At 50.5% G+C, this 18535-nt stretch overlaps 1 protein-coding gene across 2 annotated transcripts in view; it reads right to left on the reverse strand.

Annotated features, from left to right (window-relative positions):
• Rai1 (retinoic acid induced 1) overlaps positions 1-18277 on the reverse strand; it is a 121126-nt gene extending 102849 nt beyond the window's left edge. For both annotated transcript variants that reach the window (XM_076871045.1, XM_076871042.1), the window contains exon 1: positions 17973-18277. The gene's annotated coding sequence lies outside the window, so the exon portion shown is untranslated. The remainder of the gene's footprint in view (positions 1-17972) is intronic.
• Between the last annotated feature and the right edge of the window lie 258 nt (positions 18278-18535).

Genomic DNA, 18535 nt, shown 5'->3' on the forward strand with positions numbered 1-18535 from the left:
CAGGACAAAGGGGTGTCATATGGTATTAAGGGAGAAAAGCAGGCCATAAATTGGTACACAAAGGAGAAGCAGCATTCTTAAATGAACAAAAACCATGAAACAATGGAGACAACTGTGGTTACCTTTAGAGACAGAGTATGGGTGAATTTTTTCCTTCTAACTTGTCATATTTTCCAAAAGCTCTATAATAAGCCTGTCCTCCTTTTATAGTGAGAAAAAAAGCTATTAAAATCACCAAGTGCCTTACAAAACCAAATATATAGCATGACTCCATATTTTATGTTTATTATACCTATTAAAATTGTTTATCATTATAGACAGAAAATATGTCTCCATCGGTTACAACCCGGTAGAGAATTACAGGGAATTTTTACTTATTTGTGCTGTTTTTAAATTTTTTAAGAGACACAGTCTCTCTATGTTGTTCAAGTTGGCCTGGAACTCCTGGGCTCAAGTCATCCTCCTGCCTCAGCCTCCAAAGTAGCTGTGTCTACAGGTGGGGGCCCCAGGCCCCAATCTTGTTCTATTTTTGTACTTCTCTAAAATCAACATATTAATTATCTGATGAACTCATTAAAAACAAAATGCTTAAGACTGGGAAGGATCATAAAGTTAACTCTTTGATATCAAGTCTAAGTCGCTCCAGGTGCAACCGAAGCCCACTCTCATCCTCCTGGTCCATTGGCCCTGAGGCCAGAGAAAAATCACAAGTGGACAGCTGCTCAAGTCACACAGCCTTCCTGCCAAGACCCAAAGTTTGGCCTTAAATTTAGCTGCCTGCTCAGAACAGGTAGGAGGGGACTGAGGTCAGCTGAGTGGGTGCCTCTTAAGAGACCAGGGGAAAAAAGGCATTCCTGCAGTGAGCAGTTGGGGACTCAAGACCCAAGAAAGCCTGGGGGGGAGACGGCAGTGTTGGCAGGAGGGCAGGGCTGGGGTTGGGTTGGCAGCAAAGTTCCAGAAGAAGCTGCCCCCAGGGTAGGCGGGGTGCCGGGGCTCAGAAGGTAGGAATGTGCCTCCTGGCCAGACAACCCGACAACTGCCAAGTAGGGGAGGCCAGTGCTCCTGGGCTGGCGAGAGGCCAGCTGGGGTTGCTGGTCCAGTCTGGACAAGGGGGCGGGGGGTGCGCCCTCCTGGTTCCCTCCTTTCTTTGGGCCTAGGACAGGGAGGGGGCCCTAAATGGCCCGCGGGCGGTTCCAGGGGAAAGGCAGAGCTGGAGGTCCAGGGCCTGCAGCTGAGAGGCTGCGTGGCCCCCACTTTCCACGGGGGGTGGGCGTGGGGTGTTCTTCCTCTCCAGTTTCTTGACCTCCGGAAACCGCTCTCCGAGGAGGCCAACCTGCACATGATCCTGCTTCTCCTCCCCAAACACCCGGGGAGGAGGCGTGGAGGCCCGGAGAGGCGCGTGCCCGACACGGCGGCCCCACAAACGCCGCCTCAGCTCAGGGCCTAGAGCCGCCGCCTACGGCTCCGCATTCCCGGAAAGAGGCCCGGCTCCGGCAGGGGGCGGGGCCGCGGCAGCCCCACCCCCGGGCCGCGGAGCATGCCGGGCCCGGCGCTGCCATGGCGACGCGAGCGGCCCGCCCGCCCCGCCCCCCCGCGCAGCCGCGGAGCCCCGGGGCTCCCGGGCCCCTCCGGGCTTCGCGGCTCCGGCCGGGGTTCGTCGGAAGCCGCTGTCGCCGCCGCCTCCGAGGAGGCCCCGGCGCGATCAAGATGGTGGGCGTCGCGGGCGGGGCGGACAGGAAGCTCGGGCGTGTGCCCTCCCGCCGCCGCCTCTCGAGGTGGTGGAGAGGAGAGGAAATGGCCCCGGCGGCTATCGCGGGGCTGCCTGCGTGTCTGGCCTGACAGCTTCTATCGGAGCCTTCCCCCGGCTCGGGCTCGCCCAGTGTCCAGCGAGATGCGCTGGGGGCTGCCCTCACCGGGACCCAAACTGTGACACCCCTCCCTCAAAGACACCCTGACTCCCTCGTCTTTGGGTTCTGCCTGCTGGCGGGGGGGTGGGGGGGTGGCACAATGGTTCCCCAGGGCTGGGGGCCGCCCTCTGCCCACAAACCCCTGCATCTGAAATTGCACAGCGAACCTGCTTCCCCCCCCCCAGCAGGGCTGCCTCCCGTGTCAAAGCCCCCGAAGTGCCCCCAGCTGTGCGTTGAAGTCCTGCCCTTCCAGGAGACCCCGCAAGGCTGGAGTCCCCGCTGGGAGACCCTGATTCCCTTTTAATCGTGTGTCTTCCCAGCAACAACAGGGAGCGAGGTTGGGATGGGAGCCGCTGACACTGACTGGGCCTGCCAGAGTCCTGCTGTGGGCAAACAAGCCCAGATCTGTTCAGGAGTGAAGTAGCAGAGCTGAGGCCTCGCCAAGCTGTGACTCCAGACGCCTGTCCACACGTAGTGGCACTCCCTGCTCCCTGCCTGCCCAGCCTGGGCTGGTCCAGACGCCTATCTCAGGCCCAGAGCAATGGCCTGGCCTATCCCCTCCTCCCCCTCCCGCCTACCACAGGCCTGGCTTCCCTTCTGAGCCGCCAATCTGCAGCCACACAAAGCCCTGTTTGTTTGCTTTCTCTGCTGCTCCCCCTGGATCTGATGTCTTTCTCCACTACCTGCCGGCTGGGCTTCCTTTCCAAGCCGCCTTCCCAGCCAGCTGAAGGGAAGGAGGGGCGGCCATTGCAGCAAACCCTGCCTCATGGCCACCCCATCTTTCCTGGAATCCACCTCCCCAGTGCAAAGGGCTCCTAGCCTGGGTGGCCTGATCAACAACAACAATGGCTCTAGAGCCCCTTCACTCTGTCTCAGAATGTAGGGTGCCAGCTGGGTGGAGCAGGAGAGATGCCTGGGGCAGGGGGAGGGGAACAGAGAGGCCCAGCCAGCCACCCCTCTCCTTTTGTGAGCAAGGCTTGTTTTGTTTGTCAGTCAGGAAGACTGCCCTTGCCTTCCCAGCAACCCACAGGCTACCAGGAGATAAGGAGATGAATGGGACCAGGAGGGCCTCATTGGAGGAGGCAGAGGAATGATGCATGGGTTTCATGGCTCTCATTCACCCCTCACCCTTTTGGGGGACTCCCAGATGTCCCGGGCAGTGAGTGAGGGCTCATAAGCTGCACTGGGAGCCTCACATGGTGAGTACACTCTCTGTGGCCATTCTGGGCAGATACCTGGATCCATCCCCCTGCATCCAGAGTGTGGCAGATGTGGGAACCCACTGGGGTAATTTGGAAAGCCATACATAGTCAGGCTGAGCTGAAACAGGCCTTTCACAGACCAAGAAAAATAAACACCCACATTCCACACCACCTTCTCTACCTGCAGGCTGCCCTCTCTCCCCGTTCAAATAAAGAAACCCAACACTGATACAGCACAGAGATAGGCAATCTGGCCTGACTCCCTCCACTCAGGCGCTTTTATTACACCCTGCCAGGCTGGGTGGCCCAGGGCAGGTCCTCACTTTCTGGGGGGCCTCCCTCTTCCCCTTCCATGCCAAGTTTAACCCTTGCAATCACTCCAGAATGAAGGCAGGATTGTACCCAGAGAAGAGGAAACACACAGGAGGCTCCAAGTGGGAAAGCCACAGGAACAAAAAGTGCCAGTCATAATTCAAGCTTACGGCTTTCTGACTCCAAGCCTTAAAAACTTTCCACCTGCTAAGTCCTGTTTCTTGGCCAGTGATTATCTCCCTAATGGATGAGTGAGGACTATAAGGAAGGGAGTGAATAGCAGGCAGGGTCAGCTTTGGAGCCCCATAGATTTGATCTCCAATCCTAGTTTTTCACTTAGTTGCTATGTGACCTCGGGCGGGTCACTTTGAAAGACCCCAGCCCAGCAACCTTAGGCTTAGTTACAAAATTATTAGGGCACGTCACAAACCTGCAGACAATGTGTTTTTCAGATAATCAGTTAAGTGTGACCGATTGAAAAGGGAAAAACAGGATGGTTGGGAAAGAGCAGAAAAACAGATTCCAGGGCATGCCTGAATAAACAGGGGCTAATAAGCAGGAACAGAAAAATCAGAATGCTCATATGTAACTGTCATGTGGTATTGTTCCAGGAACATAAAATGAAAAATAACTTTACCCTTTAGGTAACCTATATGCTGGGTTCAAAATAGCCAATAAGAAACCTGTTGCTTACCGCGCGTGCGAAACCTGCCCCTTGACCCTATAAAAGACCTGTACCCCAAAGCCTGGTGTGCCAGCTCACCAAAGCTCCAGCTGAGGTTTCGCTGAGCACCCACAGGCGTCTGTGTCTGAATAAACCTCATGCGGTTGCAGCCAGTGCCTCGTGCGTCTTTCCTGGACAGGGAATCGGTGGGTCTTTCATTTGGCGAGCCAGCCAGGAGAACTCCTGTAACCCCGTCCGGATCCCTGCCCGAGGAACACCCGATAACCACTGGGAGGTAAGCTGGCCAGTTCGTGTCATTGTGTGTCTCTGTCTATGTCTGATTGTTATCTGTTCATGCGCAGCGTCTGTACAATTACGCGTAATTGCTCTGTATCTGGGCAGCTTGAGAAGGAGTTGACGAACTCAGACTTCTCCCCTGCCACCCTGGGAGACGTCCCAGGGACTCAGGGAGGCCCATCTGGGGGGGCCTCCAATGTTCTGTAGAGTACACTGTACTCGTGGGTGACGGAGGTGACGGTATCCCTCCTCTCCCTAATCCGTTCGGTTTGTGCTCCAGCCGCGCAGCGTTCTCTGTGTCCAGTCTGATATTTGTGTCTGTCTTCTTGCCTTTGTACTTTCTCATTCCATCTAAGACTAACATGGGACCTTAAAACCAGTAGATATCCCTTAACACTTAGGTAGCTTCTTTAGTCTACAGATCCACCATGAGGAGAAAAAGAGTCAAGAGAGAAATTTGAGCTGATCAAAGTACATACCCTCTTCCCCCTTTAAGACCTAAGACAGATAAAAACTGACTCTACTGGAAAGTTAGGAGATATGCCAGATTGCCTGAAATTGGGTCTATCCAAAGAAGTTAATCCTGTAAGTAAAGGAGAGACTGAGAAACTCCCAGCAGCTGCCAGAGCCATCTTTGCTCTGGGGAATTTCCTCATTCTTTCCCTGCACTGCAAGGATTACTCCACCTGAATGCAGTAAAGTCAGTCACACTGAGACCCTTGATTTTACACCTATAGTTGCCCCTATGTAAAAACATCTGGTCCACTCGTGGGAAAATCTATGGTGCCACTGATAGGAGTCATAATTAAATGGAAGTTCAAAACCTGGAGAGATATTTTCTTATCTAGTTGTCTGATTGTTTCTTGGGGATAATCTAGGTTAAATGTGTGTCTAAAACATAATTTTTTTATTGTAACAATCTGGTACCTAAATGAGTTTAAAACATTGTATAATCTTGCAGTTAAAAGTTAGGGTTAGGTAATTGTGTAGTTTGTGATTTCAGATAATTCATGCCAGAGAACTTAGATACTTAAGATAAAAAATTAAAAAAAAAAAAACTCTACTTCCAAGTTGGCAAGTAACTCCCAATCATTCAGTTTTATTTTTTCCATCAATTTTGAACTGGGTAGCCTAAAAAGATTTCACTAGGTGTACCAGTGCATTAATTTGGGCAAGGATAGTAAATTATGATTTGGTATCTGTTCCCCTTAGTGTGTAAGATTCAGAAAAAAAATGTTAAATTAAAATGTTGGTCTGGCTTATTAAAATAACATTAAATAGAAACAGTCTTGGAAATATTTAAAGCTTAATTTTGGATATACATGGTAGTGTGTGGTTCTCTTTTAAGATTTTTTTTTTCCAGGTGATTTAATGTAACTTAGTACTACTTTAAAAACTTCAGAACAAAGAAAGTGGCTTAATGATCCTGAAGGGATCTCTTCTGATGGTAGCTTTATATTATTAAGTAAGATCCTATTTTCAGTTTTGTGTGAGCAAGTTTTTCTAGTATAAAAAAAAAAAAATAATAAAAGTGTCTTTTTATGGGAACTCAAACTAGATTAAACCAGAGGGTAAATTGTATGGCATTTACTAATTACTGGCCAGTCAATTTTTCTAGGATTTTTGCTTTTTCCTTAAATTTTGTATTTTTTTGAGCTCATGATTTTGATCCTACAGACAAGTTAATGTTTTTCTGATAAGTTCTATTTTTGATCAACTATGGAGTTTTTAAACATTGCAATGAGATATCACCTGAGAAAGCAACAAGGCCTTTGCTATTGTATTGTGTTACACTTGTTACGTGTTGTATGTCAATATGTCTGTATGTGTGTATGTCCATGTATCATGTAGTGATATGACAATTGACAGATGAGGAGCGCTCATAAAAAATTTTAAAAATGGATCCAAATATCTTTGACTCACGTGATTAAAATGGTTCAATTTAAATTGGGTAAACAGATAAAAAAAAAAAACTAGAAGGTTCTAGATATAAATTTAATAAAAAAAAATTTCTGGATAAAAGTCTATATGATTAAATAATTTAAAAAGTTTAAGTAAATGATATAAAAAAGGTCTGTGTAAGTTGCTTATAAGTTTTTAAACAAGTAATCTTAAAAAAAATTAAACAGCTGGTTAAACAAGTGCTGTTGTTTTAAAAAATTGTGCTATGTTATCTCTTTAAAAAGCTAAACTTGGTTAATATAAAAACATCAATGTAATTGTGGTGCCATTAATATGTTTATATCTTCCAGGTATACAAGTCTGTAAGGTAAAAGCTTCAAAAGAACATTATATCAAACTGGTGTCCTAAAGTTGTATGGTAATTTTAGGCTTAAAAAAAAGTTAGAGATTTATTTATATCATTTGTGTTCTATAACTGGACTTGTTATCAATAAGATATGTAAAGTTCTATGTTACTTTTTACACTGAGATACAATTTAAATATATTTTTAAGTTAATGAAAGCCTAATCTGTGTAAAGGTTTTATTGAAAAACACAAAAGTACTTTGCCACTTTTCTACAAAAGGTTAAAAGCTTTCAGCCTTTCTTTAATTCATGTTTTAGATGTGATATTATGTTATGTTTGCTCAAGTTCACAACAATTTATGTAAACTTTTGTAAAATGATGTCTAAAAAATAAAGATCAGTCTCAGAACTGCAGTACTTAAGATTTATAAAGAGCCCCGTCTTACTTGAGATAAAGCTCTATGTCCCATCCCACTATATGTAAAAGTGACTATAAAAAAGTAGGCTAGATTTCAGTACATTTAAAGTTATGTCCAAAAGTTAGTTTTTGTTAAGATTACTAAGATCTCAAAAAGGAAATTATAATGTATAACTCTGCCAAAATTCAAGGTAGTTATTATATGAACTAAATATGTTTTTACTTTTTGATAATTTTATCTTGTAGTTTTCAAAATGGCTGAAAGACTGCCTGTTAATGTTTTGCAGAGGTACTGATTTAAGAACTCACAACCTGGGTTAATATAAGATAAAAAGTTATCACCTACAGGATAGAGAGATAGACATTAAAGCCCAGTGCTCTTAATATAAGACTGTTGACTTATTTGCTAGATGTTTAAGATCAAGTTTTAAAATTAAAAATTTGGCTTTTGCCCTCTGAGTCAGTCTGAGTCAGGGGATAGGGGACTTTTCCAAAGGGCTCTGCAACTCTAGGCCACATAACCTCCTGAACAGGGAGATTAATGAGACCAGTGGAGGACAGAAAGCCAATCAGTGCATTTGCTGTGAAGAGGAGGGTCATCAGAAAAGGGAGACATCCCTGATGCTTCCGAGGGAAGCCACATGGTCAAGCAAGGCCTGGACCCATCCTAGCACAAATGGCACTAGCAGATCTGAAAAGCTGCTGTAAGTTCCCGAGGACTCCCAAGAAAACTCAGCTGACTGTTAACAATAGATAAAAACAAAAGTCAGTTTGACTTGCTTCATCTTAAACACTTAGCAAAGACAGTCAAGGCCAAAACACAGCTATTCCTGGACATTTTAAATAATAATAGTAGTTAAATGTAACTTCCATAAATAAATAAACTGGAGACTTCAAAAGAGATTCTTATGTAGGAATGCCTGATAACCATCAAAAGGGAACTGCCAGAATAATTTTAGCTTAAGGTTAAGGCCTTTATTTCTAACCTATACAGGTGGGCTTAGTTTTTGCTAGTATGGTTATTCAGCCCTAATAACAGAATTAAAGATTTTACAAGATCAGATGACATTAAATTATTAAACTGTGTCTTAAAAAAGGACATCTGTAACCCTAAAAGTTAAATGTTATGTTTACAGTCCTAGTAACTGGGGATGTTAAAGCCTGATGAGGGAACTTATGTACAGTGACATGTTCCAGCTGCTGCAACACTTATTCAGTACTCATGGTTTTTGTTTCTCTCATAGAAGCACCCATCCCCAGATGACAGCCTGTTTTTCCCCAACCAGACCTCAAATGGAACTGACTTCTAAAAGGAAACTCACGTCCCCCACGTCGCTCCCCAACGTCTTCAAGCCCCCTCATGTTCGACACCCCTTTTCAGCTCTGAAGCAGCAAGAACGAGTCATCGCCCCTTCTCCACACAGCAATAAAGTTTCTAAAATTAGGGGGGGAACAAAGCCAAAAATAGATAGATAGTGTAGATAGGTAAATCGAGTCAGGTTGGATCTAGGAGGTCAATTTTAAGTAAGTCTGGGAAGTTAAAGACTGTCCCCTGAGGATTACTGTTTACCAAGATGTAGAGCCAGCCCAAATAGGCCCCCAACTGAGGGAACCATGATTGGTTCCCAAGTTTCCAGACAAAGGGGGGAATGAAAGACCCCAGCCCAGCAACCTTAGGCTTAGTTACAAAATTATTAGGGCACGTCACAAACCTGCAGACAATGTGTTTTTCAGATAATCAGTTAAGTGTGACCGATTGAAAAGGGAAAAACAGGATGGTTGGGAAAGAGCAGAAAAACAGATTCCAGGGCATGCCTGAATAAACAGGGGCTAATAAGCAGGAACAGAAAAATCAGAATGCTCATATGTAACTGTCATGTGGTATTGTTCCAGGAACATAAAATGAAAAATAACTTTACCCTTTAGGTAACCTATATGCTGGGTTCAAAATAGCCAATAAGAAACCTGTTGCTTACCGCGCGTGCGAAACCTGCCCCTTGACCCTATAAAAGACCTGTACCCCAAAGCCTGGTGTGCCAGCTCACCAAAGCTCCAGCTGAGGTTTCGCTGAGCACCCACAGGCGTCTGTGTCTGAATAAACCTCATGCGGTTGCAGCCAGTGCCTCGTGCGTCTTTCCTGGACAGGGAATCGGTGGGTCTTTCAACTTAACCTCTCTGAGCTTTAGTTTCCTTGATAATCCATATACAGCCTCTAATAAGGTTTAGAGAGGACCACCCAATGCCTGGCACAGCACAGCAGGCACTCAATAAATGATGGCTTTTCTCCATGCCGTCTTCTGGTATTGAAAGAGACAACCATTCATTTGTTAGAGGAACCAAGCCTCTCCCACTTTTGCTTGACCAGCTGACCTTGCTGCCACACATCTCCCTGCCACCGTCTCTACCCCTCTGTAAAGCTGAGGCAGAGGCCATCTCTACCCCTCTGCAAAGCTGAGGCAGAGGCTGTGGGCTGCCAAGCTGAGCTCCCCAGGCTCCTGTACTGCCTGGGAGACCAAGGCCTTTCAGTTAAATTTGCCAGGGCAGGGGCCCCAGGGGACAGTGTCACCCCCAGGGAACAAAGCCAGCTCCATCCACATCCTGCTGGACTCAAGAAGAGAGAGTGACTCAATTAAGTCTGATTTGGCAAAACCTCTGTTTTTAGTGCTATTTCGGGCCACGGTGGGGATTTTCTGTTCTTGTCTCAAAGGTATCATAAACCAAATTCCTTCCTACCTCCCCCACCCCTGTGTTTGAAATGAAAATATTGTTCTTCCTTTTCTCTCTCTTTCTCTCGCTTCTCTCCCACCTATCAGAGAGAGGCAAATCAAAGGGCAGAAGCCAGGTCCCTGGCCCAAAGCAGCACTAGGCCTAGGGTCCTCCTACCCACCCACCAGGCTTCTGCTTGGTCCCTCAGAGCACAGTACGCTGGGAATTGTAGTTCTCTCAAACCAGAGGCGGAGAATGTTTCTCTCAAACCAGAACTTCTCACTTCTGGAGTGGCTTCCCTGGGTCCCTGAGGCCTGTACCCCTCTTCCTGCACTCTCCCTTCTTAATCCACAACACAATTATAATTAATCATGCAATTGTTGATTACTATGCAATATTTCTGTAATGTCTGATTGCCTACCAGACTGGACACTTCTAAAGGGCTCAGGGTCTGCTTGGCCATTATTGCTTCTCCAGGTAGGGATTCTTTTTTTTTTAATACATATTTTTATTTGTAGATGGACACAATACCTTTTTATTTTATTTATTTTTATGTGGTGCTGAGGATCGAACCCAGGACTTCACATGTGCTAGGCAGGCACTCTACCACTGAGCTACAACCTAGCCCCCCAGGTAGGGCTTCTTGAACCCTTTGCTCCATCGACATCTTGGGTCAAATGATTTGCTGTAGGGCCTGTCCTGTGCATTGTAGGATGTTGAGCAGCATCTCTGGCTTCCGTCACCCACTAGATGCCAGTAGCACCTCCCCAGTCAAGACAACCAAAAATGTTTCCAGACATGGCTCAGATGTTCCCCTGAGGGACAAACTCACCTCCTATTGAGAACCACTGTTCCACAGCTGAGCAAAGTGCCCCCTGGAATGAGTGAAGACAAGATTCTGCCCCTGTCTATCAGGACAGGTGATTTTCATTTTAACTCCTATCAGAATCATGTATGAATTTCACTTTTCCAATTAGACCAGAAGCTCCCAGAAGATAGGCCCATGCTATCTCTTCTGTGTACTGGCACTGATCACTCATAACTGTTTGCTAAAGGAATAACCAAGTGTCAGAGAGCATCAGACTGAAAGTCAGTTCGGTTTCCCCACTTCCCTACCCAAAGCCTGGATTGCCAGGTGACTCTGCAAAGCTTCTCTGGGCCTCCATGTCTCTCTAGTTATTCTTTGTCTTATTGAACTAGAGGGAGGTTCAGAATTTCACATCTCCAAGGAGTTCCTTAAAAAAAAAAAAAAAAATCTTTCAGGTGGCTTTTCCTTTACATTCTAGAGAATTCTTATTATTACTAGTAGGTGACAGTGATTAAGCACCCCACTATGTATCCATAGTAAGCACTATGCCTAAGTGTTTTTAGAGGCCCTATCTCATTTGATCCTCTTAAAAATAAAACTGTGTAATAGATACTCATTTTTATCATTTGAAAAATGAGGACATGGGCTCAGAGAGTTTGAGGGACCTGCCTAAGGACACACAAAGACCATCTGGTGTCCTTTGGCAACTGAAGATGTCTCAATCAGAAGATACTTCCAGCTTAGACACTGGATACTGGAATTCTTTAAAGTCTGAAGCCACCTGTTGCCAGGCAGGGTTAGACCTTTCTGGGTGCACTCAGTCTCACATGGCCTTCCAGTCCATCAGGCTTCACAGGTGAAATGACAGGAGCTCCAGGTCACCCCAGAGGGGCTGACCAAGGCTGGAGGGATGAGCGAGGAGTCTAGGAACTGGGAATCAGGCCGCTTTAGCAGGGATCTTGTAGAGGGGCTGACACTCCTGGTGCCACCCCTGGCAGGGAAGGCTTAGCCAGAACCAACCTCCCGGGGCACAGCTCTGTGAGATCAGAGTAGCAATAAAACAATGAAGAGGAGTCATTCCCTAGCACCTTTTTTTTTTTTTCCCCCAATGGTACTGGGGATGGAACCCAGAGGTGCTCTACCACTGAGCCATATCCCCAGACTAAGATCTGTTAATTCTCCCAATAATCCTATCAGGAAGGTATGGACACATCCTCTCATTTTAGAAATGAGGAAACTGAGTAAAGGAAATAACTCACTTGCTCAAGCTAATCAGTAACCGGATCTGCACCCAGACAGTCAGAGCTGCATTATCATCCATGGCTGAATCCCCACCCTGGTGTACACTGAACACTCAGCATGTGATTTATGAATCAAGAATGAATAAGTGGCTACCCTGCCACTGAAGTCCCGAGTTGCTCGATGTTTTCTTGGGGTCCACTCCTACCATTCGGACAAAGTCCCTTTGGAGACAAACTCTAACCAGAAAAACCAATGATTCTCACCTGCCCCGTGTGCAGAAAGATCTACTTAGCTCATCGGCCTCTACCTCTAGCAGGGAAACAAGCACCAAAGCCCTCGTTCTGGCCAGTGTTACCACAGGTAAGATTTAGAGATGAGAATAATCAGTGCAATTCCTTCCTCCTGCAAAGTTCTTTTGCAATAAAAATAGCAGCTCAGGGCTGGGGTTGCAGCTCAGTGGTGGAGCGCTTGCCTAGCATGCGTGGGCCCCTGGGTTCCATCCCCAGCACTGCAAATAAAATAAAAATAACAGCCCAACAATAACAGCCTAGCTGAGGGCTATGCATCAGCAACTAGGAGAGGCCTATTATTATGACCATTTTAAAGGGAGGGAAATGGAGTCCCCCATAGACCTGTGGTACTGGCATCTGAACCCAGGCCAGCTTGACCCAAAGCCTCGTTGCTGACCCCAAGCTCTAGGGCCTCCTCATTTTCTAAGTCACAAAATATACCAACACCATCACCACTTTTAATGTTTGCAACATGCATGTTCCCATTTTTGACAGAAGAGGAGACTAGTGTTCAGAGAGGGAAAATTAGCTTGTCCAAAGCAGCAGCTGGAACTCCAACTATTTCCTGATTCCAAATCTAGGGCTTGTTGCCCTATCCCAACTCTATCCCACCCTGCAGATAGACACAGTCTCCAAGAAGGGAACCCCTCTGCTGAGCCCCTCTGCACTTCCTCCCTTGAGCACCCAGCCGGGGCCTGGAGGTGCACTGCAAATGTTTACTACCCCTATTCCATTGGGGCGGTCCCAGAAGTGGGTGTTTGGGCCAGTAGACCATTAGTCTGAGAGCAGCCCGCACTACCTGGGTATAGAGGACAGTGGGGAGATGCCCTGACCAGCCCTGACTTCCCACCCCACAGCTCCTAACAAATGGCTCCCACCAGCCTCATCCTAGGCCCCAGTGTCTCGATTCCCTTCTCACAGGACTCTCCCCTGCCTCTCCACGGCATCCTTGATGACCCACACCTCCAAGTCAGACCACTCTGTAGAGAAGCTGGATGTGCGTTGCCACCCAGCGTTTAGCCACAGAGGGCCTTAAAGTTTGGACCACAAGTTTGCTGAGATCATGGGCCCAGTATGAGCACAGGAATGGCTGCTGAACGAAAAAACGGATGAGTGAACAAAAACGTCCAGTATCACCTGAACCCTAAATCCTGGTGCACCTGGCTGTTTTCACCCTGGATTTCTGTGTGTGTGTGTGTGTGTGTGTGTGTGTGTGTGTGTAGCGGATTGCATCCAAGGGTGCTTTACCACTGGGCTACATCCCCAGTCTTTTTTATTTTTATTTTGAGACAGGGTCTTGCTAAGTTTGCTCAGGTTGGCCTTGAACTTGCCTCTCAGACTCCAGAGTTGCTGGGATTACAGGTGTGCACCATAGTGCCTGGATCTCCTGATTTTAGACAGATTAATCTGCAAGAAGAACATCTCCCCCTCTTTTGGTGTCTCCCCCACCATTTCCAGCTCTCTCTCTCTCCTCTTTGCACACCCCCCCCCACCAAGCTGCCCTCCTCTCCCCCCTCCTGTCTCTCTGCCCCCAGGTTTTTCTCTTCTACCCTGTCTCTCTCCCTCACCCATCTCTCTCACCACCACCACCACATACACACTTTTCAAACGAGTTCACGAACCAGTAGAGCCAAATCTGCCCTTTGCCAGCCAGGCCCCAACCTGTACCTCTAGCCCTGCCCCCCCCCCCCCCCCCCCCGCCCGTCACATTCCAACCTTGGATCCCCAGTGACCCACCAGGAACAGGGCACAGCTCAGCCTCAATCCCCGGAGAAACAGGATGAGCCAGTTTCTCCCAGCCCCCTTGGGGAGCGGCCTGGGGGGAGCTGGCCCAGCTCTCTTCACCCCGGCCCCTCCCCTCCCCTCCCCTCCCCTCCCCTCCCCTCCTCTCGATAGCATGACAGCACAGAATTCACATAGATCTTCAGGCCCCTGCTCAGGATCAAAGGGCCACCTGGAAGATGTCGGATTCTCACCCTCTCCACCTCACCTGGCCCTTCTGCCAGGAAGCATTTCTGAGTATCTAGGCCTCACTCTTGGCGCTGGGCCGGGGAGGAAGGAGACTTGCTTTCTCAGGCCTAGATGCTCCCGCCTCGTGGGGAGGACACACTGACAGAATTGCCAATAATTCCGTGATAAACGCTGTGCCACTGGAATAGACAAAGGGGGATGACTCATCCCGCCTTGGAGGTCAGAGGAGGAGGAAACAGGACATCTGTTTGGGTCTTGGGAGGCAGGGAGGAGGACGAAGGGCATCCCAGGTGGAAGGAAGGGTCAGCACTCTGCACAGAGGCAGGCATGCACATGACTGCCCCTTGAAGGGAGGGTGGGTAGGGAATGAAGACAGAGCCCTCCCTCCAGAGGCAGCAAGGGCCCCTGGAAGTATCTGCTATGGTTCAGAAAGATCACTCCAACAGCACCTGGGAAGGAGCAGGACGGAGGCAGAGAGGCCAGTGAGGAGGCCCTGGCAACAGGCCAGCCTCTCCAGTCGCCCTTCTTTTGGAGCCAAGTCCTCCCCTCTTGGCCACAGCACACAGGCCACGTAGGACCTCCCAGCCTTCCCAGACATGCTCAGTGCGTTCCCACTGCCAGGAATGTCCCTCTATTCTTCCCTCTCCATGCCTGGGTCCATGACTATAGCTCTGCCTTCCATGAAACCCCACCTGCACAAAGCCCCTCAACTCTGGCTAAAGATTCAGCTGTTTTCTCGGTCTCAATCATCAGCCACTAGGCTGTGACCTTCTCAGGGGCAGGTGCAGGGATGTTTCATCCTGAACCCTGACATTTAACACAGGGCTTCGAAAACAGTGAGTCCCTGCTCCATCCGCTGGGGCTTGGCATCCAGGTGCCTGGTCCCATTGAGACCCTACTCTGTGTACCTGATTTCCCCTTGCAGTCACCTGGGGAGCCACAAAAAGACAGCCATGCCACAGCTCAAGCAGCTGGTACAAGGCAAGAGGTACAAACCTGGGCCACCACGGACACAGAACAGTAATGAAGACAATGATAATGTAGGTAGTAGCAACCAGCATTTATTGGGAGAGGCTTCAGTCTAAACTTTAGAGATTAATCCGTTCAGTCTTCGCTTTAGTCCTGTGAGATCAGTACTGTGATTTTTTTCCCACCGTACAGATGGGGACACAGAGGCCCAGAGAAAGTAAATAACTTCTGTATGTGGTTGAGCCAGGAGGTGACCCAGAGCTTCACTCTGAAGCACCTCACCCCACAACTCCTCCCAGACAATCAGAAAGGAAAAAGGAAGTTGCAGAATACGAGCTCGTGGTATGTTCTCATTTGGAGAAAAATAAAACTATATATTTGTATGTAGGAAACCCTAGTACATTAGGCGAGTTACAAAAAGTATGGAAGGATACATTCAAACTCTTAACTGGAGTTAACCTGTGTTAAGGAGTCTTTTGCTCTATAGAGTTCTGGATTATTTGCATTTTTCACAATAAGGACTTATTGTGAAAAATGTTATTGGAGCAATGGAAAAGAGAAAACAATTGTTAGGGTCTTGATTGCTGTTAGTTGAATGAATATGTGGCAGATCCACATTCTAGGCCTGTTTTTTTTTTTTTTTTTTTTTTTTACTGATGGATGACCCATTCGTGGATTGTGAAATCGCTGACTTAGTGGGTTGCAACCAGTAATTTTTTTTTTAATCAAAAGACAAGAGCAGAAGGTATCAGAGACAGGCACACATAGCAGAGGGGTTATTCACTAAACTTTTGTTTCCGTTATATGCTGTGGGTGTGACTGGCCCTTCGACCTCAAATGTATTTCACACAATAGGTCACGGCAGGATCTTAAAGACATTGGTCTAGGCTTGAAGATCTACAAAGGAGGAAGACAGGATGCCCAGCATGCAAAAGCCTCATGGTCCAAGGAGTGAAGATGATCATGGAGCAGCTGAGTCCCCTCTCAGCAGAAGCCTGAGGGATGTGTGGCTGCTGGGGAAGGTCACATTTTGCCCAGTCCACAGTTGGCTTCTGGAACCTGGATGGCGCCCTGATACACTCCTCCTCTCCAAGCCTCTGACTGAGAGCTTTTGCCAGATTCTGGCGGCCTGGAGACCAGACAGGCCATGTCCACTTCTTGTTCCTGGGCCCCCCCATATACCCTCTGGGCTGTCAAGAGGGGAGGGGTGGGAAACTAGAAGATTCCTCTCTCTCCAGCCTCCAGATCCTGAGGGCCACATCCCAGGGAAGCCTATGGAAACGCAGCTGTGTTTGTGTCGGGAGGGGCCTCCACTGGGTCTGTCCCCACCCGGGGTGGGCCTGACCCGGAGCAGAAAGGAGGTCTGTATGGAGAATGGGTGGGGGAGCAGGCAGAAAGAGAAGCAGAACCCCCAGCCCAGGGTTTCCATCGCGCTGGCATCTCTACATCAGAGCTATCCAGCCCACCCCCACCTCCCCTCCCAGGACAACAGACAACTAAAAAAAGATGAAATAAAAAGAAGTAATTCCCCTGCTCTGACGTCAGTGCGAGGACTTAACAGCCCGGCAGCGGCATGAAACTGGATTGCAACCAGATGTAATGCCCTTGAATTCTCAATACAACACTGCGTTGGACAAGAAATAAAGGGGGGTGGGGGGATGCGCTTTGGGTGGGAGGGAACCGCGCAGGTCCCGCGTGGGTCCTTGCATCAAGGCCCGCCGAAGCCACCGAGAAGGCGCTGCGGGAGGGAGTGCGGCGTGCTGGGAAGCGCCGGCCCCGGGTCCGCCATTCAGGCGCGCAGCCTCCCCTCCCCCAGGCCCCCAATAGCGCATTGTTACACTCGGTTTTATCCATTCAGAGCCGGAGCCCCACCGCTCCTCTCGGCAATCGGGGGCTCCCGGAACGAGGGCACCTCGCCGGCCCGCACTCCGGCCCCCGGTGTGTCTTTTCGAGAAGGACCATGAGCCCCAAGAAGGGAAAAGGCTCGCTGGGAAAACGGGCGCCCCAGGAAGCAGGGGCCGCAGCGACCTCGGGCCCGGCTGCTGTTCCGCTTCCCCTCGGCCCGTCCTCGCACGCCCCAGTGGGACCAAAGCTCCAAATGTCACCCCCGCGTCGGGCCATCCCCTCGCCCGCCCCGGCCGCAGCTGGCCCCCCAAGTCCTCCGCCCCGGTCTCCCGACTCCAAAGGCGCGGGGGGCTCAGACTTGAAAGGGGCTGTGGGGCTGCGGGGCCCGACCCGCCGCGACGCAGTCTAGGGGACACTGTGCTCGCGTGTCCGGTGCTCCCGCTCGTGACGTCACCCCCGAAGGGGCCCCGAGCTCGAGGCCTGGCCGCGACCGAGCTCCCCAGGTCGTGGGGGCCGCTTCCTGCCCAGGCGCGGGGCCTGCTTACAGGCCCGGGCGGGGACGTCGCGGACAGCCGTGCGCGCCCCATCTCGCCACGCACGCCCATCACAGCCCCAGCTCCCACCCGCGTGGAACTCGCCGATAAGTCAGCTCCCCGCCCCCCACCGGACGCACTCACAAAGCTCCCCTCCGCCCCTGGCGCCGTGTGACTGCCCCCCACATCCCCACCCCACTCTGGGCAAACACCCGGTGCCTGGGTGCACGCAGAGCCCCCGGCCCCATTCGACCCTCACTCCCCGCGTCCCCTCGCCACCACTCGACCCCAGCCAGCCGCACAAATCCTTCTGAAGACCCTGCGCCGCGGCGCAGGGCGCCCCCACCCTGCAGCTCCCCAGACGGCCATCCGGTGACCTCGCGCACCCCCCCACGCCACACAAAGCAATGACCCCGCGGACCCCCGCATCGCCAACCCGCGCGCTTAATCGGTCCCCGAACCCGCCCAGACTCCTCACCCGGCTCGGGAATCCCAACGCCTCGCGCTGCCCTCGCCCCAGGGCAGCGTCCCCCCTCCCGCGTCCGGGCGCAAGCTGCTCACCTCGGCGCCCGCGCTCACTTCGGGGCCCTGCGTCTGGCGCTGCGACTTCGCGGCCCGGAGACCCGAGTGGCCATGGGGGGGTCAGGGCGCGTTGGCCCGGCCGGCCCGCGGCCAGGCAGGACGGAGGGTGGGCCGCGGCGCCCCCTCCTCGCGCCGGCTCTCGGGCCGCGGGCAGGGCGGCCTGCTCGGCTCGCCTCTAGCGCTCCAAGTCGCCTCTCGGAGCCCAGCCGCGGGCGGGGGCGGCGCCCGGGGGCGCAGGGAGCAGGCGGCGCGGGGAGCGGGCCCTGGCCGCGCACCCGGCCGGGCCTGCCTGGTGTCCGCGGGTGCCGCGGGGAAATGCGATCCCCTCCGCACAGGAAGAGCGGGCGGGCGAGCGGGCGGGCGGACTGCGCGCGGGGGGAGCAGGAGAGCGAGAGCGCGAGGAAAAAAGTTCCCGGGCGGCCTGGCTGCGCTCGCTCGCGGACCCGGGCGCCAGGTGGGTCGTGTGCGCCCCAACAGCACCCCCTGGCGGTCCGCGTGACCCACTGCGCGCCCCACCGCCCCACCGCACCCCCGCCACCCCA

Source organism: Callospermophilus lateralis, chromosome 11 (assembly GCF_048772815.1).
Source record: "Callospermophilus lateralis isolate mCalLat2 chromosome 11, mCalLat2.hap1, whole genome shotgun sequence".
Lineage (NCBI taxonomy): Eukaryota > Metazoa > Chordata > Mammalia > Rodentia > Sciuridae > Callospermophilus > Callospermophilus lateralis.